Source organism: Neolamprologus multifasciatus, chromosome 22, assembly GCF_963576455.1.
Source record: "Neolamprologus multifasciatus chromosome 22, fNeoMul1.2, whole genome shotgun sequence".
Classification (NCBI taxonomy): domain Eukaryota; kingdom Metazoa; phylum Chordata; class Actinopteri; order Cichliformes; family Cichlidae; genus Neolamprologus; species Neolamprologus multifasciatus.
Genome location: NC_140459.1, coordinates 372,501 through 395,334, shown reverse-complemented (window position 1 = coordinate 395,334; position 22,834 = coordinate 372,501). Strand labels below are relative to the sequence as shown.

The 22,834-nt window shown below is 46.6% G+C and overlaps 1 protein-coding gene and 1 long non-coding RNA gene across 3 annotated transcripts in view; one reads left to right on the top strand and one right to left on the bottom strand.

Moving 5' to 3' along the window:
* Positions 1 to 6,239, top strand: part of LOC146492466 (uncharacterized) — a 364,885-nt gene extending 358,646 nt beyond the window's left edge. The window contains exons 2-3 of the long non-coding RNA XR_014871928.1: positions 2,877 to 3,920; positions 4,023 to 6,239. This is a non-coding gene — a long non-coding RNA (uncharacterized LOC146492466). The remainder of the gene's footprint in view (positions 1 to 2,876; positions 3,921 to 4,022) is intronic.
* The window catches only part of LOC146492465 (semaphorin-6D-like), a 99,686-nt gene that overhangs the window by 60,771 nt on the left and 16,081 nt on the right, over positions 1 to 22,834 (bottom strand). The window contains exon 1 of one of the 2 annotated variants that reach the window (XM_085148517.1): positions 6,520 to 9,246. The exons of the other annotated variant lie outside the window; for it this stretch is intronic. The gene's annotated coding sequence lies outside the window, so the exon portion shown is untranslated. Of the gene's footprint in view, positions 1 to 6,519; positions 9,247 to 22,834 lie in introns of those variants that run through there. 2 annotated transcript variants of the gene reach the window in all.

Below are 22,834 nucleotides of genomic sequence, written 5' to 3'. Positions count from 1 at the left end.
TTGCTCAATATTTCTGCTAAGTACTCTTTAAAACACCAGAATAGGGAGGATGGAGCAGGTTTACGTTTATTAGATTGATCAGTTTTGCTGAACTATGAAATATTTTGTTGTATTTTTTTACATACAGGTATAACAGAATAGCTTTAGTGTTGTTGTTTGTTAAACTTGAGCATGAACTTATACAAAATGCAGAACAGTTTTATTGATTAAAAAACACAATATATCGGATTCATATCGGTATCAGACATAAAAAAGTGATATCGTGCATCTCTAACATCCACCAATGTTTGATGTCCAAAAGGAAGTCGACTTACAGTGTAGCCACACACACAGACACACAGACACACACACACACACCCTCCTGCTGGCCAACATCTCTCAGACTAACAATCCTCTCGACAGCAGCGATAACAAAGACAGATCGTCTGATGACAACACTGAATGTCATCGTGTGTCTGTGTGTGTGTGTCTGTGTCTGTGTGTCTGTGTCTGTGTGTCTGGGTGTGTCTGTGTGTGTGTGTCTGTGTGTCTGTGTCTGTGTGTCTGGGTGTGTCTGTGTGTGTGTGTCTGTGTGTGTGTGTCTGTGTGCATGTGTGTTGACCACACAGTGTGACTCACGGAGCTGTTTGCAGTAAATGACTTTGTGCTCATTTGGAGGATTCATTGTGTTTCTAAGCCTCGCCGCGTGGCGCTCACATATTCCTCTCTTTCCATCAAAATGCAAACGGGGCGGCGGCGGCTCGCTGCAGCCCGCCTCCCTCGCTCTCGTTTTAAAGACCAATTTATTGGATTCACAAAAAGCTCGAAATGAGTCTAAAAGGCTCATCACAGAGTGCAATCACCCAATAAAATAAATGTGGTTTATAATCACCGTGGAAATGCAGGCGGCCTCACACACAAATGAAATCTCAGCACAGCGAGCGTCCTCGCAGACGCCGCCGCCCGCTGCACACCAGTCTGCAGATCCTTCAGTGACAGCGTTACGCCTTCGTTACTCTGCCCATGCTCACGGTGCCTCGTTGGTGACCTCTGACACTGAGCGGTCACCAGCAGGTGGAGCTCTTCTGGATGTAGACAAACTGAAGCACAAACCCATCTGACCCTCGAGGTCACCTGACCTTCACCTGCGACCACACGCGTTTCCTGCTGCTCGTTGTTCTGTGTTGTTCAATCAACACTCGAATTCAAACCTCAGAGCTTCAAAGGGACGCACACCAGGCACTTTCATTCATACACAACACCAATAAAACAAGAAGAAGAGAGCACTAAGCGGCGGACATTCACCCAGGTAACACAAGTAGGTGTGTGTCAGCGCTAGAGCTGGGCGATATATCGAGTTTTTAAAAAATATCGATATATTTTTATACGAGATATAAGATGTGACAATATCCTTTATATCGATATAGTCTATGTACGTTATAATTATACTTGTGGAGCCGCAAGTTTGCCTCTTTCGTCCACTTTTCTCTTTACACAACGTTACTCGGCCTCGCCCCTCCTTCACTGAACACAACTCCCCCTCCTCCCCCATCGCTTCACCTGCAGCGACAAGATGGACACGGCAAATCTCCGTTAACGAGTTACTGCGCATCGCCCCGTGCGTGGCGATGTTAGCTAGCTAACCACGCTAATGAGCTAACCACGCTAACGAGCTAACGAGCTAACGAGCTAACGAGCTAACCACGCTAACGAGCTAACCACGCTAACAGCCCAGAGGCGCTGCACGGCCTAAAATCCTTTCATTTTCTCAAAAGTTGACAGCGCGCCTTATGTATAAATTCTGGTTGTGCTTGATTGACCGACTTTATGTGGTACACAGCGCTCAGCAATCTGTCAAAAAATGTTTTAGTACAACTTTGCTAAGCTACGGCGATGCAGCGCTTGATGGATTGTCAGAGCATTACGGCGACCGAGGAGCCTCGCAGAGTGATACGTACTGTGCTTCAACGTAATATTACCCTACTGTGTATAAGGACCATAAATGGCTCCTGTTAAGAGACGTGGTTATGAAGAGGATTTCAAACTCAATGCTGTCAGTCACACAGTAGAAGTTGGGAACAGAGCAGCTGTGAAATCTGTCTTTGTTATTCTGCTCATCGTCTGTTTGTTTACATTCTGACTGCACAATTGTGAGCTTTTTGTTATGAACAAAAACAACATTGTTTTCTTTTATTTATGGAGCATTATTATTTAATAAATGCTCAGAATTTATTTTTGAGTAAATTTTATGTACATCTGCGCTGTATGTTAATAAAAGTGCTCGTGTGACATCTGGGACACAGCTTTGACTAAGAACTCTCTTTTTGTTCTTACTTTATGGCTTTAAAAAAAATATCGAGATATGAATTTTGGGTCATATCGCCCAGCCCTAGTCAGCGCACACCTGCAGGTGTGTCAGCGCACACCTGCAGGTGAACGAGGAGGTCTGTCCACGCCCACCACGAGGCAGGATCTGCTGCTAGAGCTGCAAACAGCCAGGAGACGCATCTCACTGTGTACCTCCCACTCACACACACACAGACAGACACACACACACACACACACACACACAGGCAATGAAGGCTACACAAAGGAGGAACAATCGCCTGCCAAACTGTGCCTACACACACACACGTTTGTACATGTATCTCTCTGAGGACCTTTGTTGAATGAATTCATTTCTCCTCATTTCTCCACCCGTTACAGCAACACCCCCCCACCCCCACCCCGCCCTCTGAGGCCACAGCCCTCATGAGCCCAGCTACACAGATGTGCACCACAAAACAAGCCTGCAGCCAATCCCTGCGAGAACAAGAGCTGCTGTGATTGGCTGCAGAAATGAAAGAAAAGCAGCGAACAGCACAAACACGCAGACAGTCTGCAGACCACATGTGAAGCTTACAGATGATCTTCCTCTGACAGTGGACTCATCTCTGTGCTTGTCCTGCTAGACCTCAGTGCAGCGTTCGATACTGTCGACCATAATATCCTATTAGAGCGATTAGAACATGCTGTAGGTATTACAGGTATTGCACTGCAGTGGTTTGTATCATATCTATCTAATAGACTCCAGTTTGTGCATGTAAATGGAGAGTCCTCTTCACACACTGAGGTTAATTATGGAGTTCCACAGGGTTCAGTGCTAGGACCAATTCTGTCTGACCATCGCCCCCTGCTGACCTTCAGACAGAACGCAGGTTTCTCTGGCACCAGCTGACCTGTGACTCATCACATGTGATTAATAATGATGTTCTGAGGCCTCTGTGAGCCAAACAGAAACTCTCCATATTCAATGATAACTGAGACTTTAGCTTAAAGCTCGTCGTGCTTCCTCTCAGAAACGGCGAGAGGACGCAGCCCGACCCGCCTCCTCCCGTCTGATCCTCTATCTGCTCTCTTCCTGCCTCCCTCATCACTTCTGCCTCTGCTTCATCACGTTCAGCTCTGACACGAGCAGACGCTCGGCCACTCCGCAGTCAGAGCCCCCCGCCGAGCATGCTGGGATACCACGGCTGCCGTGGCAACGGAAAGACAGGCTCTGCGGGGATGAGGCTGAAGGAAGAAGCGGCAAAGACGGATTAACGTAAGACGAGGTCAGAGGAGGAGGAGGATGAGAGAAAACAGGCAGGAGAGAAGACGAGGTCAGAGGATGAGAGGATGAGACAGTCGGTCTAAATCAGATTACTGAGATCTGACGGCACAGAAGCTCTCAGGGGCTAAGCTGCTCTCGGCGGGATTAGAGCGTCGCCTGCAGAGATCACCTCCATCTCTTTCTCTGAGACGGGCGTGAGCATCGAGGCTTCACGGAGACAAAGAAACCTGCAGCTCCTCTGACATCCAGCAGGGGCAGCAGTGAGTCGGTCCAGAGACTGCCATGTTAAGATAAACATATTTATTCATACAACAGCTGTTCGTGGGGGCGTGGCCTCATTGACTGTCAGGTGTACGGTGACACAGGTGGCTGTAGCTGACGTGCGGCGCGTGTCTGACCAATCACACGGCTGCTGTGAGGTCACTGTAACTGATAACAGGCCAACACTGAGGCTTTACAGAGCGTGCCCATCTTTTATATACAGTCTATGGTCCAGACATCAGCTTAAACATGAGCGTGATGAAGCTGTGGTGCTCAGCGTTGGACTACCATGGCAACGCTGATGCTTGGCCCTGATTTGCTAACACAGACTTGTCACGTGTCATCAAAGTTTGCACAGAAACAGCAGTTTCCCTGATAGTGCAGTCGTGATTATTTGGCGGCTGCACCACAGCAGCTGTCCAAACAGATCCAAACGCAGCGCTGTGATAACGGCCCGCCGCTATCAGTCTGTGCTACGCTAGGCACAACTGTATGTCTGCAGGAAACTGGGGCTGCTGACACAGTCGCTGCAGCGTGTTGCTCCTTCTGGTTTCTCCAAGCGAAACACAAACGTCGTTTTCTTGGTGAAACGTTGGCGTCTGCAGACGTCAGACGGCTGTAAAGCCTGAGCTGGCTGCAGGTTTCTCTGATCGTCGACAGTCCTGTCAGTGTGAGGAGAAGATAAAGACGATGTGTTTTCCACGATCACGGGTGGAGCAGCAGCCGACACCTGACACCGTGAACCAGCAGTCCATCGTTTCTGACGGTTTAAACACAAAACAGAGAGCTTCGGTTTTCCTTTCGGTCCCCAAAGCTTCTGAGGCCACAGAAAAGCCCCCCACCTGTGCGAGCTGCCTGCTGGCACGATGCTGATTTGGGTCGTGTTCAGACAAGTTAACCTGGGAATTTCTCCATCTCGGCTCGGGTGCAGCTCACCATCTGGCAGATTAGCTGTTAAAACTCAGCGAAGTGAAGTTAAGCGGTGCTGGCAGCCTCGCTGCCGTCACACTTTACATTCTGGAGGAGCGGGGACAAAAACTTTTTCATTTGCTCCAAAAAGTGGATTTTTCATAAAAAGCTCGGTCGCTTTAATCACTGCGAGAGCTGCAGCTGCACACGCTCAGTCTGCAACACGCTTTTTAAATCCTTTCCAAACAGGCGGCGAGGGACTGATCTGTAATTTTACTTGATAACAGCGAGCTGGTTGCTTCATTTTGTCCTCTGCTGGGTTTTTGTTCCAACTCTTCTCTGCTGAAGGTAACCATAAATATGCAATATTTACTGATTAAACTGAGCTCAGCCCCCAAACACTGCAGCTCATTCATCTTCAGAGCACAGCCTGCACAACGACGAGCAGGCAACGATAAAGGCCCCAGGACGCTTCCCTGAGGAACACCAAGAGCTCGCAACAGACATAACAAACACCAGACTCGACTCCTCTTTAACCGTCCAGTAACCATCCGAGATTTTCAAACACCTGTTAAGGTTTAAAACCTCAGAGCTCAACGTAACAGGCCCAAGATTTACCCTGTAAATGCAACTTAAACCAGCAGGGGGCGACTGCTCTGTCAGGAAACACCAACACGGCTAACATCAAGTTTAATCCAGTAAGTTTGTGTTAAACTTGTGATCTCCATGACGATAAGACTGAGAATACTACACCAACGAACCATCTCAAAAACCAACGCTCACCTGGGTAGTGTCCAAATTCATGGGCTGCATCCTCCTGAGGACCCGGCCTTCGGTCTACGTGGGCCGGGTCCTCAGAAGGTCGGGTAGGCCGGAAGTAAACGGCGGTGAAATGTGACGGTCTAGCCTTCAGATTAGCGTCACCGCTGTCTCGGTGGAGTTTAATAAACTCGGCCGTCTGCTCCTTGCTATCTAAAATCTAACAGGACACTGGAGTAAACTCTCGACCGTCTCACACTTCAATCAGTTTTCTGTTTGACGTTTATTCAGCTGTGTGAAAACCACCCGGAGGATTAATAAAGTTTTATTTTATCTAATCTATTAACTTTAATCTCAGCCAAACCGATTTACTCACGAACAAACAAAACACTGAAAAAAGCCCAACAATAACATTTTTAGCTTGTCTAAGTGACTTATATATCACGTTTAACCTGAGCAGCGAAACTCCGCGATGATCTGAAAATGATGTTCCGGGAGTTGTGCCGTTCTCGGCGGCATCAGTGACCCGCGAGCTCCCGGCGAGCTATCGAGCTGGTGGGTAACAGACGTCTCCGAAAACGTCGAAGCACTTTTGCAAATATGCGATATCTTGATAAACGAGCAGATATTTGATGTTCACACAGCTACTTTCTCGCCTGAAAATAGTTTATTTTGTGACCCAGAAAGATTAATAAGAGCAATTTTAAAACTTAGTAGCTGCCGCCATTGTTGGAAACTGGAGTTTAGCTGGGCCGCGCTATGAATTCTGGGATATGGTGAACCATGAAGGACACACCCGACCCATCCTTCAAATTCGGGGAAAAGGAGGACGCATTTGTCAGCTGCGTTCGGAGGAGTCTATGAATTTGGACAGCCTTCGGCGCGTCGCTGTGACGTAATCGGCCTACAAATGCGGAGGAAGGAGGAAGCAGCCCATGAATTTGGACACGACCCTGTACAGGTGAGAGAAAAGCCACAAACATGACAGCAAAGCAAAGACATTTTGATGTCTCACATACCTGTTGAGGAGCGGTGGTCAGGCACAGGCGGCACATGGAAAAAGACAAAGAAACAGAGGTTAGTTTAAATGCAGCACAAATAAAAGAACGTCTCAGAACCAAAACATGAAAACTGTTGTGGCAAATCCACTCAGCCAAAGAAATGGATCGGACAGTTGTAGAAACGATAGTCTTTATATGAGGCTTCAAAAAGGGGAATGTACAACAAATAAACTGCTCGACATCAGAGCAACATATAATGGCTTCCCCAAACTTTCTTTGCTAGCTAAAAACCCAGAGTAACTCTCGTCTACCACAAAGGATTCTGGGAAACGCAGTTTTCTAATGAAAATAAATACTCCCCTTTAGCAGAAAATGAAATCTATAATTAACAGCTCTCACTAAACATGTGACTAACACTTAAATCACTTACAAAATAACCAAAATGCTGTTAATAAACAATAAACTGCAATAAAGTTACAACAAAAACCTCAGAGCGGCTGCGCGACAGCGACAGTTCCAGCGACTTTTATGTTTAGTACTCGCTCATTTAAAGGACGGCGAGCTTCAGGTCGGAGCTGCACGGCTGGCTTCAGCGCCTCAGGACAAACGTGACTCTTTTTAAGAAGACAAAGGCTCCGCCTCCTCGGGTCTCAGTGATTTACTTAAAACCAGGCGACGATGATGGCTGTGGAGCACTTTGGTCAATAAGTGTTAAACTCGTGGGAGAGAGCATCAGAGAGCAGTTTAGAGTGCAAACGTCTGAACAGCAGCAGCGCTGGCCTCAGAAACAGGTCAGCAGAGACGTGACTACAGCGAGGCGCCGAGCGAGCGGCGCCCTCAAACTGTCAGAGAGCCGGCACAGCTCGGATCACGCCTGACTGACAGCTGAAGTCCGGAAACACTCCGACAGTCGGAGGTTTTTCAGAAAGTGTGCGGTGAGCGTGTGCTGCAGTCTCACACACACACAGACACACACACACACACACACTGAGGTGTTAAATGTATGCAGCTGGTGTTTCTGCAGCCTGTCAGGGCGCCGTGTCTCTCTGACACTTACACTGCTGAAACACCGGCGATCGCCGACTCTGAAGGACAGGACGAGGGCGTGTTCGCGGCTCTGAGGCTCAGAGCGGCGGTTTCCCTGCACAGGTAAACGGCTTCATATGTAAGTTCATCAAGTCACACAGCCATGAACTAACGTCTGACTTATTATAACAATCATCACAAACAATAACATGTGACAGGTCATTGATGCTGCAGCTTCACGCCGTACACGTGTAACGAGCTCCAGCTCTGGGATCTCATGTTGTTGCTCACGCAGGACGCTCTCGCTCTGCAGGCCTGCTCGTTGTTCCAGAGTATTTAAGGTAGAATGGGAGGCGGAGCCTTCAGCTTCTGTGGAACCGGCAGACAGACACTATCTCTACTTTCAAGATCAGGCTTCAAACGTGTTGCCATGGCCAGTGGTTGCTAAGGACAAATGAGTAATCCCTGACTCGTTGATGAGTTTTATTTTGAAGGTGAACAGCTGCCATTTCTGGCTCCTGGTTGAGTCCTCCATGCAGTCACATCAAACACACGCAGCTCCGCCTTTCTGACCAGTGCAGGGTCACCAGAGGGTCACGGGCTCGTCTCCACCCCCCAGCAGAGGCGGGCTGCACCCTGGACAGGTGGTCAGCCTGTCACAGGGCTAACACAGAGGGACGCACACCTGTGGTCATTCTGGTTTAGGATGAGACCAGAGTCCTGCAGTTTTCTGCAGTCATCAGTGTGAGCAGGCCTGCTGCTCAGTGTGTGTTGGCCGGGTGTTTATCCATCTCTGTTTACAACAGAAGCATTAAATCCAGAACGAGGTCCTCACCAGGATCTGAAACGTTACAGGAGCTGTAGCATCTGCACTCGCTCTCTGTCCGAGCTCCTCGTTCATTCAGAAGTCTGTGGGGATGCAGGCCTGTGCACATCAGCCGCTCTTATTAAAATACCTGATGTTTGTAGCTGTATAAGATCAAACAGTGATGTGCTACAGTCTAACTGTTCTGATGAAGCTGAGCCTCAAACAGCTGATTGAGCTGCACCCCCTGCTCAAAGATGCTCACTGACAGGAAAACAACAGAGCCAATGAGCCTAACAGCATCACTGCAGCACTGTGATGATGATTGGCATCATGCTAATGATCCCACACCTGACAGAGAAGCTAACGAAGGAAGGAGACGTGTCATTCCCAGCTCCACCTGTCGGGGGCGCGTGTTGGCCCAAACCAACCCTGTGAAGCTCGCCTAGCAGTGGAGGTGGGAGTTAGAGTCAGTCAGTGTGAGTCGTCCCTGTTCAGTGAGTGTTTCACTGAAGGCTGCCGTCACACAGAGCCGGGCTGCGCTCGGTCTTCCTCATCCGTCTACACGGACAGACGTTCACATTTAATCAGCCACACGGTTCACGGTCCACACACCTGCCTGCAGTCCAGCTTGGATTCAGGAGACAGACACTATCTCTACTTTTAAGATTAGGCTTCAAACTTTCCTTTTTGCTAAAGCATATAGTTAGGGCTGGACCAGGTGACCCTGAATCCTCCCTTAGTTATGCTGCAATAGACGTAGGCTGCCGGGGATTCCCATGATGCATTGAGTTTTTCCTTTCCAGTCACCTTTCTCACTCACCATGTATTAACAGACCTCTCTGTATTGAATCATATCTGTTATTAACCTCTGTCTCTCTTCCACAGCATGTCTTTATCCTGTCCTTCTCAACCAATCACAGCAGATGGCCCCGCCCCTCCCTGAGCCTGGTTCTGCTGGAGGTTTCTTCCTGTTAAAAGGACAAGTTTTTCCTTCCCACTGTCACCAAAGTGCTGCTCATAGGGGGTCATATGATTGTTGGGTTTTTCTCTGTATCTATGAAGCGCCTTGAGGCGACTTTTGTTGTGATTTGGCGCTATATAAATAAAATTGAATTGAAGTTATCCATCAGACAACACTGAGAGGGCCTGCAGTCACACTCCTGTGAAGGTTGAACTCCTGTCAGGTGACCTGTGCAATCACCTGTGCTCCAAGGAAGGAATGTGAACAAATCCACAGAAGTTTTGCAGACGGAGCTCTGCGTGAGAGGGCGGGGCTGTCAGGCTCAGTGTGTGCACTGATGTTTTCACACTCGCTGGGTCACTTTATGTGATAAACTACAGATATCTGCTGCAAAGTGCAGCCAAAATATGCCACGACTGTGCTGTATGGATGCCCCATATAACCCCACCCATACCTTTCACCACCTGATCCCAACGACTGAGAGGAAACGACAGCCTCAACTCGCTTAAACCAGCAGGGGGCGACTGCTCTGTCAGAAAACACCAACACGGCTAACATCAAGTTTAATTTTAAGTTTGTGTTAAACTTGTGATCTCCATGACAATAAGACTGAGAATACTACACCAGTTTCACAGCGGACAGAAAAGGAAGTCACATTAACTGAAGACAGGAGGGAGCCGTGCATGAATGCAGCGTTAACCCCCCCGAACCCTGACTGAACCCTGACCGAACCCTGACTGAACCCTGACCTGTCTGAACCCTGACCTGACTGAACCCTGACCCTGACCTAGCCTTAAGTGGTTGGTTTCTGTCCGACTAAATGTACGGGTCGATGCGAGCTGATGACCGGCCTCGCTCCGTAGATGGCGAGACGAAGCAGGCTGTTAAAAACACATTCTTCCCCATCACTGCCAATGATAAACGCTGAGCAGCACAGCCGTGGCACCGGCGGCTTCCCGATTGGCCGAGCACGAGGATGTCACACTCTTACTTCCTCCAAACAGCTAAATTCACTCTGCGTTTCAGCTGAGGTCACGTGACGAGCGTCAGGCGATGATTAAAGTCTCCATGAAACACTCAGGCTCACAGAGTTTTTTCTGCTCGTGGCTGTGTGTGATGTCAGAGACAGGATATAGCCAGCCAATCAGAACAAAGCTATCACCTCCTCCTCCTGCTGTTACCATGGAAACAGTAGCAGACGATGAGCTGCACTAAGGGCAGAGTCATATGAAGGATTATTCTGAACTGTGTGGTTCCAGACAGACGACCCTGACGGACTCACAGAGACGCTGCTAATCAGAACCAAACTACAAACAAAGCTGAGCTCAGAGGAGGAGGTGGAGGAGGAGGAGGTGGAGGTCCGAACCATAAAGTCAAAGCAGCGTTTGTCCTCCTCGTGCCGTCTGTGTGTGATCACAGGAAACAGAGACATGAAGAAGAAGCAGCGAGTCAGTGCTGACCTGCACAGCTGATCCAGAGACGGATCAATAAATCAGCTTTCTGCTGCAGGTCTGAGGTCTGCTGCTCCTCATCAGACTAATCCTTAAGTCTCTGATCTGCTTCCCAGTAAAGCCGTCTTCAGGTAAGAACACCTGTCTAAGCTGGTTGAGTCTGACCTCTCTCCTCCATCGTTTTGGCTTTCCTCGCTGTGTGCAGGTGTGTTTAGAGCTCTGTGCCGATGCTGGATTAACTGTATTATTCCAACATGCTCACATCTGAAAACTGCCTCTGTCTGCCCTCCAGCTCCTCCTACTGTTACCATGGAAACAGTTCTTGTTGATGTTTTGTACTCATGAAACTGTAAATAAAGCTTCCCTGAATCTGAATGACGCACTGGTCCCCAGAACGGGACTAACGCACCCCCCTGGGTCCTCCGGTCTCATGTTGAGCACCCTCCACATTCCAGCCCCATCGGAGTCGTCTCAGGAATAGATAAAGGAAAATTCCCTGGAGGCAACATTCCTCACTGTCAGGGACGAGGCGGAGCCAATCAGAAAGAAGAAAAGGCTCTCAGATAAGCTGCGGCTCCGCCCCTTTAAGGGATAAATACTGGGATTCTGGAAAATCTGGAAAGCTGCCTGGAAACACCTCAGAGGATGGCCGGGGGGGGGGGGGGGGGGGGTCAGAGTCTGAAACGTCACAGATAAATCAGCTGACTTTTACAGATGCTTTCTCACTGAGGACGCCGGGGGGGGGGCTGAGGGTCCACTTAAGCTAATTAATGGATCACCGTGCACACGCAGTGAGCGTGCACGTTGTGTTTTAAGGGGGCTTAAGTCTTCATCCATTAGACAAATGAAGGAGGGGGGGGGGAGCCTAATGGCAGCCGCACACTCAGACAAACACACACACACAGACACACACACACTCAGACACACATACACACACTCAGACACACACACTCACACACACACTCAGACACACACACACACACAGACACACACACACAGTAATTTGTCTTGTGGACTCACCAGGACTTAACGTGATCGCGGTCTCTGAGGACAAACTCAGATAAAATATGATAAATATGCAAACACAGCCAAGGAGGACAAACTCCTCTTCACTGTGTTTCTGGAAGGCTGTGTGAGTTTTGTGTGGTTTGAAGTGTGTGTGTGTGTGTTGTGACGGATGAAGAACAGCGTCTCAGCATCCTCAGGTTTGTGTCTGTGCTGCTCACTCACTGACTCTGCTCCTCACAGTCTCACCAGCGCGTGGAAAAAGCTTTTTAATATTAACACAGGATTTTATATCATTTCACTTTCAATGTGACATAAATATGGTGCAGTGCCCGCCGGCCCCCCGTGCCCCCCTTTAGACTCATCCCTGTCCACGTAAAACATGGCGTCAGCGAGCTGTATCCTTCAAACGTTTGTGTTTGAACTCTCATGTGAAACATTCACTGTTAGATGATCCCAGATCAGCACCGTTATTCCTGCAGCCCGTCTGCGACACGTTCATGGAAACAAGAAGCAGATTGGCTCTGTGACCTCGCCGCGTCTGAAACGCTCCCGGAGCCCAGACGTTCCTCTCTCAGGCTCGGCAGCAGAACAAGCTCGCGGCAAATTTCAGCTTTTTCCGTCTGATTGAAATATCGGCCCTTGTGATTAACCCAGCTGATATCTGAGAGGGTTCCAGCTACCCACAGTTCACTGCTGTCAGGGCGTGACGGCCCGGAGGAGCCGGAGGAGCCTGATCTCTAATAGACGTGACGCGTACATCGTCTCTGTGCTGCAATAAGCCTGACGTGTAATCCTGTTTCAGGACGCTGCACGGGGGGAGGCGACTTTTCTCATCATATTTAGACCACTGAACTCACACACACATGCACGTACACACACTCACACACGCACGCACGCACATGCACGTACGCACACTCACACACGCACACACATGCACGTACGCACACATGCACGTACGCACACTCACACACGCACACACATGCACGTACGCACACACGCACGTACGCACACACATGCACGCACACTCGCACGTACGCACACACATGCACATACGCACACATGCACGTACGCACACTCACACACTCACACGTACGCACACACACACACACGCACACACTGACAAACGCATCAGGAGCAGCTCCAGGTTCAGCACCTTAACCACGGACACTTTGGCACGCAGGCCGGAGCAGCCAGGGATCGAAACAGCGAGATCAGAGCGGCTTAATCAAGCGCTCGGCGAGTACCTGTGGGCGATCCTTGAAACGCCGCCGCCCCGTCCAAAGCGTGCCGGCATCAAATCCGTCTGATTCCTTGAAACCTCAATCAGTTCTTTTCCAGCTCATCTCACTGAAACTGGACTTCACAGGTTTGTAGCTGAGTTAGCTAAACCAGGCGTGCTGCATGTACCCGTCGAGTCCAACACGACCACGATTACCCAAAGCATCTGATAGGAGCTGCTCGTGACATGTGCACAGGTGTGCGTATGCACAGGTGTGTGTGTGCAGGCCATATTGTTGGCTGAAAGGAAGCGAGGCTCTGCGCTGAGATTTCACAGCGTGATTGTGTTTAGTGATCTTTCAGAATTTCCTGCAGCGACACTCTCACATCCACACACTTCAAATAAAATCCACATTTCTGTCTTTGAGGCGAAATCTGCCCGTGTCCCGTCACCTCTACGAGGCAGCAGCTTCTGCTTTGTTCCTGTATCCAGACCTAACATCGGACAGAACGCCGCGCGCTAACACGCCGACACGCCGACACGCTCCATCAGTCTAATTCACTTCAGACCCTCGAAGGAAACTTTACTCCAACTGCAGCTGCATGAAACCTCCACCGAGGCCTCCCTGACAAAATGAGAGCGGTTACTCCCACACAAGCGTTTAGCTCCCAGAGTCTGGAGTTCCTCCTCAGCTCCGTTTCTGGGTCAGACAGGAAGCACAAATTTGGGACACGGTGGAAAAAACAAATGAACAGCAGCCGTTTAAAGTGGGCCGGCTCCAGACACGCCGCCAGAGATCAATTGCCAGAGGTCAGCCCCGGAGGTCAGCCACCATCCTCCGTCCAAGCACTCCACCCCGCTTCATCGGAGGGTGACGGAGCAGACACGTGATGGAAACCAGGTCAAACACAGAGGCACAGATTTACACCTTAGGAAGGAAAAACAGGCCGAAGTGGGACAGAGAGCACAGACACACAAAAACCTTTCAGGGGAACGCTTCACACCTCCGCTGTCTGCAAGAGAATAGAATAGAATAGAATAGAAAAGAACAAAATGGAATAGAATAGAGTAGAAGAGAATAGAACAGAATGGAATAGAATGGAAGAGAATAGAACAGAATGGAATAGAATGGAAGAGAATAGAATAGAATGGAATAGAATGGAAGAGAATGGAATACAATAGAACAGAATGGAATAGAATAGAAAAGAATGGAAGAGAATAGAATACAATAGAACAGAATAGAATAGAACAGGATGGAATAGAGAATAGAATAGAATGGAATAGAGTAGAATAGAATGGAAGAGAATAGAATAGAATAGAATGGAATATAATAGAACAGAATGGAATAGAATAGAATAGAACAGAATGGAAGAGAATAGAACAGAACAGAATGGAATAGAGTAGAATAGAACAGAATTGAATAGAATGGAAGAGAAGAGAATAGAATAGAATGGAAGAGAACAGAATATAATAGAATAGAACAGAATGGAATAGAATAGAATAGAACAGAATGGAAGAGAATAGAATAGAATGGAATAGAATGGGAGAGAATAGAAGATAATAGAATAGAATGGAATAGAATGGAAGAGAATAGAATAGAACAGAATGGAATAGAATAGAACAGAACAGAATGGAATAGAGTAGAATAGAATGGAATAGAATAGAACAAAATGGAATAGAATAGAACAGAAAAGAATGGAAGAGAATAGAATAGAACAGAATGGAATAGAGTAGAATAGAATAGAATAGAATAGAACAGAATGGAATAGAGTAGAATAAAACAGAATAGAATGGAATAGAATAGAATGGAAGAGAATATAACATAATAGAATAGAATAGAACAGAATAGAATGGAAGAGAATAGAATAGAACAGAACAGAATGGAATAGAGTAGAAGAGAATAGAATAGAACAGAATGGAAGAGAATAGAACAGAACAGAACAGAATGGAATAGAGTAGAATAGAATAGAATGGAATAGAACAGAATGGAATAGAATAGAACAGAATGGAATGGAATAGAATAGAACAGAATGGAATAGAATAGAACAGAATGGAAGAGAATAGAATAGAATAGAACAGAACAGAATGGAATAGAGTAGAATAGAACAGAATGGAATAGAATAGAATAGAATGGAAGAGAATAGAATAGAAGAGAACAGAATAGAAGAGAATGGAATAGAATAGAATAGAACAGAATGGAAGAGAATAGAACGGAATGGAATAGAGTAGAATAGAACAGAATTGAATAGAATGGAAGAGAATGGAAGAGAACAGAATATAATAGAATAGAATGGAATAGAATGGAAGAGAACAGAATGGAATAGAATAGAACAGAATAGAACAGAATGGAATTAATAGAATGGAAATGAATAGAATAGAATGGGAGAGAATAGAACATAATACAATAGAATGGAATAGAATGGAAGAGAATAGAACAGAACAGAATGGAATAGAATAGAACAGAATAGAATGGAATAGAGTAGAATAGAATGGAATAGAGTAGAATAGAATGGAATAGAACAGAACAGAATGGAATAGAGTAGAATAGAATGGAATAGAATAGAACAGAATGGAATAGAATGGAAGAGAACAGAATGGAAGAGAATAGAATAGAACAGAATGGAATAGAATAGAATGGAAGAGAATAGAATAGAATGGGAGAGAATAGAACATAATACAATAGAATGGAATAGAATGGAAGAGAATAGAATAGAACAGAATGGAATAGAATAGAATAGAACAGAATAGAATGGAATAGAGTAGAATAGAATGGAATAGAATGGAATAGAACAGAATGGAAGAGAGTAGAATAGAACAGAATGGAAGAGAATAGAATAGAACAGAACAGAATGGAATAGAGTAGAATAGAATAGAATGGAATAGAACAGAATGGAATAGAATAGAACAGAATGGAATGGTATAGAATAGAACAGAATGGAATAGAATGGAAGAGAATAGAATAGAACAGAATGGAATAGAATAGAATAGAACAGAATAGAATGGAATGGAATAGAGTAGAATAGAATGGAATAGAATGGAATAGAACAGAATGGAAGAGAATAGAATAGAACAGAATGGAAGAGAATAGAATAGAACAGAACAGAATGGAATAGAGTAGAATAGAATAGAATGGAATAGAACAGAATGGAATAGAATAGAACAGAATGGAATGGAATAGAATAGAAAAGAATGGAATAGAATAGAACAGAATAGAATGGAAGAGAATAGAATAGAACAGAATGGAATAGAATAGAATGGAAGAGAATAGAATAGAACAGAACAGAATGGAATAGAATGGAATAGAACAGAATGGAAGAGAATAGAATAGAACAGAATGGAAGAGAATAGAATAGAACAGAACAGAATGGAATAGAACAGAATAGAATGGAATAGAACAGAATGGAATAGAATAGAACAGAATGGAATGGAATAGAATAGAACAGAACACAATGGAATAGAGTAGAATAGAACAGAATGGAATAGAATAGAAGAGAATGGAAGAGAATAGAATAGAATAGAAGAGAACAGAATGGAATAGAATAGAACAGAATGGAATAGAATGGAAGAGAATAGAATGGAAGAGAATAGAATTGAATGGGAGAGAATGGGAGAGAATAGAATATAATAGAATAGAATGGAAGAGAATAGAATAGAACAGAATGGAATAGAATAGAAAAGAATAGAATGGAAGAGAATAGAATAGAACAGAATGGAATAGAATAGAACAGAATAGAATGGAAGAGAATAGAATAGAACAGAACAGAATGGAATAGAGTAGAATAGAATAGAACAGAATGGAATAGAACAGAATAGAATAGAATGGAAGAGAATAGAATAGAACAGAACAGAATGAAATAGAGTAGAATAGAATAGAATAGAACAGAACAGAATGGAATAGAATGGAAGAGAATAGAATAGAATAGAACAGAATGGAATAGAACAAAATGGAATAGAATAGAACAGAATGGAATAGAACAAAATGGAATAGAATAGAATAGAATACCCCTTTATTGTCACTGTAGAGGTGCAATGAAATTATAGGTGCTGTGCAGGAGTGACAAATAAACACAAACACTGAGGGGAACAAAGACGAGACCGACTACACAGCGAGGCTGTAACCTGGACGACCTCACACTGAGGTCAGAGTGGACAGGAAGGACACGACCTTTGACCTCCTCAGATCGTCACAACTCACAACATGTCAGGGTTAACCTTACGTCATCATCAAACACCAGAACAGAAACACGAGGTCAAACGACGACCTCAGCTAACACTAACGTTTAGTTAGCGGTTACCATAGCACCCACTGCTGTTTCTACTTTCAGTTTGAAGTCGTGCAGACAGCCTCACACCTCAAACACCAACACAACACTGCAAACACCAACACAACAACTCAAACACCAACACAACACAACAACTCAAACACCAACACAACAACTCAAACACCAACAAACACCGCAAACACTGATCGTCTGCATCTCTCGCAGACGAGCTCAACAACTTCTATTCTTGTTTTGATGCAGACAACAGAGAGCAGATCCTCTACCCTCAGGAGGACAGTGAGGCTGCAACTTTAACTCTGAGAACAGAAGCTGTGAGATGGACCTTTAAAAAGGTAAATCCTCACAAAGCTCCAGGACCAGACGGCATCCCAGGCCGGCTACTCAGAGTGTGTGCAGACGAGCTGGCAGAGGTGTTCACCAACATCTTCAACCTCTCCCCGAGGCAGTCAGTGGTCCCCACGGCCCTCAAAGCATCCACCATCATTCCCGTTCCCAAAAAATCAGTGGTCTCCTGAATGACTACCGTCCTGTTGCACTGACATCCGTCATCATGAAGTGCCTGGAGCGGCTGGTCAAAGGTCACATCTGCTCCTCCCTCCCTGACACACTGGACCCTCTTCAGTTTGCCTATCGGACAAACAGAGCCACAGAGGATGCCATCGCCCTGGCAACGCACACCACCCTCACTCACCTGGAAAAAGGGAATACATATGCAAGGATGCTCTTCATCGACTACAGCTCTGCATTTAACACCATCATCCCCTCGAAACTTGCCACGAAGCTCGTCGACCTTGGGCTGGGAACACCAATCTGCAGATGGATTCTAAACTTCCTTACAAACAGGCCCCAGGTGGTGAGAGTTGGTAAGCACACCTCCTCATCACTCATCTTAAACACAGGTACGCCACAGGGTTGTGTGCTTAGCCCCCTCCTATATTCCCTGTTCACACACGACTGTGTTGCTAAACACGAGTCCAACACCATCATCAAGTTTGCTGATGACACAACCATCATAGGCCTCATCACAGGCAATGATGAGACGGCCTACAGAGAGGAGGTGATGGTGCTGTACGAGTGGTGTCTGGAAAATAACCTGACTCTCAACATCAGCAAAACTAGAGAGATGATAGTGGACTACCGGAAACGACCAGTCAGAGAACACCAGCCCATCTACATCAACGGTGTCAAGGTCGAAAGGGTCAGCAGCTTCAAGTTCCTTGGAGTCAACATCACCGAGGACTTCTCCTGGTCCCTTCACACAGACACTGCTATCAGGAAAGCTCGCCAGCGGCTCTACTTCCTGAGGAGGCTGAGGAAGTTTAGCATGAACGCCAACATCACCTCAAGTTTTTACAGGTGTGCAATTGAGAGCTTGCTGACGAGCTGCATCACAGTTTGGTACGGAAGCTGCTCTGCCAACAGCCGTAAATCACTACAGAGGGTGGTGAAGGCAGCAGAGCACATCACTGGCACGAGGCTTCCTGCCATTCAGGACATTTACCTCCAGCGATGCCTCCGTAAAGCTCACAGCATCATCAAGGACCACAGCCACCCAGCACATCAGCTGTTCTCCTTGTTACCATCTGGCAGACGTTACAGGAGTTTGTCTGCTCGGACTACAAGACTTAAAAACAGTTTTTACCACCAAGCCGTACGACACCTCAACCACAACACTTAAACACACACAACACAGCACTCAGAAGCTACCCTGCAGCTTCACAAGTACTCTGTTTAATCTGCACTGGTCACTTCACTTTATTGTCATTGATATTTATATTTAAAGTGCAATACTGTAATTTTCTGCTGCTCATTCCTGTGCAATATCCCATCTGCCCTCCCGTCATATTTCTTTTCAAGATTTTCTTATTTAATCACTAGTGTACATATATTTATATTTATAGATACATATATATTTAGTCATCTTTTCTCTTTTACCATGTCTCTCTAATATTTAGCTCCTTACTATTTTTATATTTTTATATTTTATTTTATTATATTTTATTATATTTTCTGTACTGTATCATGCTGCTGAGTGACTGCTGCTCGTCAAACACATTTCATTGCAATGTTGACCCTGTGCTAACTTGCATATGACAAATAAAACTTGAAACTTGAACTTGAAACACCAACACAACACCACAAACACCAACACAACAACTCAAACACCGCAAACACCACAAACACCAATACAACAACTCAAACACCAACAAACACCACAAACACCAACAAACACCACAAACACCAACACAACACCGCAAACACCAACACAACAACTCAAACACCACCAAACACCACAAACACCACCAAACACCACAAACACCACCACAACACCACAAACACCAACACAACACCGCAAACACCAACACAACACCACAAACACCAACACAACAACTCAAACACCACCAAACACCACAAACACCACCAAACACCACCAAACACCACAAACACCAACACAACACCGCAAACACCAACACAACACTGCAAACACCAACACAACAACTCAAACACCAACAAACACCAACAAACACCAACACAACAACTCAAACACCACAAACACCAACAAACACCACAAACACCAACACAACAACTCAAACACCAACACAACAACTCAAACACCGCAAAACCACAAACACCAACACAACACTGCAAACACCAACACAACACTGCAAACACCAACACAACACCGCAAACACCAACACAACACTGCAAACACCAACACAACACTGCAAACACCAACACAACACTGCAAACACCAACACAAACACCACCACAACACCGCAAACACCACAAACACCAACACAACACCACAAACACCACACAACACCACAAACACCAACACAACTCAAACACCAATACAACACCACAAACACCAACACAACACTGCAAACACCAACACAACACCGCAAACACCACAAACACCAACACAACACTGCAAACACCAACACAACACCACAAACACCACAAACACCAACACAACAACTCAAACACCAACAAACACCGCAAACACCACAAACACCAACACAACACTGCAAACACCAAAACAACAACTCAAACACCGCAAACACCAAAACAACAACTCAAACACTGCAAACACCAACACAACACCGCAAACACCAACACAACAAACACCACAAACACAACAAACACCACGGCATGCTACCCCACAACACACAGCACTGTCTGCTCCAGCTTCATGGCTGCAGAGGACCGGTCTCACACTCATACACAAGCGCTTCCTGCACACTGAAGTGGTGTGTAGAGGGCGGAGGTAGAGAACTTGTCCCGCTGGTGCTCAGAAAATCACCTGAAGCTGAACGTCCGGAAAACAAAGGAACTCACAAAGGACTTCAGGAGACACAGACAGGTCCACAACTCTCTCATTATAATTGGAGAACAGGTGGAACATGTCTCCATCCATGAACTGGAGACTCGGCTTCGCACCCTTCATTCACCCGTAGCTAGCCAGACCCCTGTAGCTGGGGAAAGAGGGCGGCTGGGTGACGGTGACGAGGAAGCATAGTCTTAAACAGAAGCCCCAGGTACACCACCAACCTGTTCATGTGTCCAACCGTTTTTCCCCACTCGGCGACACACCCGCCGGGGATCAGACTCTGGTAATTGGTGATGCTGTTCTCAGACATGTGAAGCTAGAGACACCGGCAACCAGTGATGTTACTAACGGCGTTACTTTTTTCAGTAACGAGTAATCTAACTAATTACTATTCCTATCGTTACAACGCCGTTACCGTTACTAACAAGAAAATGCAGTCGCGTTACTATTTTTCAACAAACAGACGGTTGAAGCTGTGTTCAGTTTACCGCATCTTACATCAGCTGCAGGAAGTAAGTAAGTAAGTAATCTGGACGCTGCAGCTTTAGACTGTGTCCCAAAACGTCGGCTGCATCCTCCTGAGGCTGCATTTGAAGGCAGATTACGTCACATTGACGCGACGAATAGATAGATAGATACTAACCCCATGTTTGCCTACTGGTGGTGGTCTGAGGGCCCGGTGGCGCCAGTGTCCGGCAAGGCTGCCAGGGTGATGGCAATTCAATTCAATTGTCAGTGCGCCCCCGAGCAGCTACAATGTAGCATCCATGGGTGGATGACTGAATGTAGTGTAAAGCGCCTCTATACAAATGCAGGCCATTAACTACATGTGACAATTAAAGCTTGCTTGAAGAATAACCTGGACCAGGAGCTGCTGCCCTTCCTCAGTGGAGAGCTTGCTCTCCTCCTGCCTGGCGGTTGGTGCTCAGGGCCATGACTGACCCTGGTAAGGAAAGACAGTCATACACCATCGGAGGCACGAGGGGTCATGAGGTTTAGAGCTTTTTCCAGCCAGGCAGATAAAGACAGGAGGGACCGAGGAGGAGGTCCAATCTTTTTACATTTAATCCAAAGACAGACGTGCAGCCCCACCCCCAACACCACCACCACCACCACCTGCTCACACACACCGGATTAATCCTGCAGCCGTTTAAAGTCCACAGCAACAGTTTTACTGCCTCAAACCAGCAGGAAGCAGACTTCATGAGCTGGCTTATCAAAATGAAACAAAAATACAAACAAAAGCAAAACCTTACTTCACAGGAGGTCAGGGGTCAAAGGTCAGAGGTCAGCACGTAATCACAGAAATCCTGACTAACATAAAACACGCTGAGTTCATGAGTGAAGGAGGGAAAGGACCATCATCCATCATAACTGGAGATTTTCCTGCTGACACGGTCATCCTGGAGCCAGCGTTCCCAGTCAGCTGACCCCCAACATTTCGCTCTAACTGGGTCATTTCCTCAGCACCGCGAGTCGAGGCCGGCTTTGAGAGCGCTGTCAGTGCTGTCGTGATTGGGGGCTGGGAGTCTCAGCAGGACAAAGATCAGATAATCGCTGCTGCAACAATCCCTGAGCAGAGAGAGGAGCCTTCATCTGCCAGCAGAAAGGTCGAAGTATGGGACGAGTTCCTGGGAGGAAGACTTCCTGAGACTCGCCCAGAGATTCCTGTGCTGACGTCCTCTGTGTCAGCAATAACTCACGTTACTGGGAACGCTGTCACCGAAACATCAGTACAACGAGTACACACATGCACATCGATTAGCGATCTCCACAGACTGAAGCTAACCGTCGCTCCTCCTGTTGGATCGGAGCACAAACGTAAACACAGCCATATGTTGTTTGGGATTGGCTCCATCAGATAAATGCTGACTGCATACTGTGCAGTGATTGGTTAAGTCTGCTCCGTGTCACGGTCACTTATCACCTCTGGGGTGATGAGACTGGGGCTCTCATTGGGCATCAATAAGTAATAATTGGCGTGAGTGGGGATTACTTCCTGGGTGGTCCAGGTATTAGCCAGTTCCCATTCTTCCACGATCGAGTGCTTTCTGCTGAGACGTCCCGGCTCATTAATCAACAAACGTCTCAGTCGAAGCTTCTCTTGATCGAGCGTTTCCAGCTTCACTGCAGCAGAAACGTCTGCCGGGCTCAACGCTGGACGTCAGGAATTAATATCTGACAAAACGCGTCCCAGCACCCCCGTAGGAGGGCGGTGTGAAACCGAGCGTTCTGTGACCCGTCAG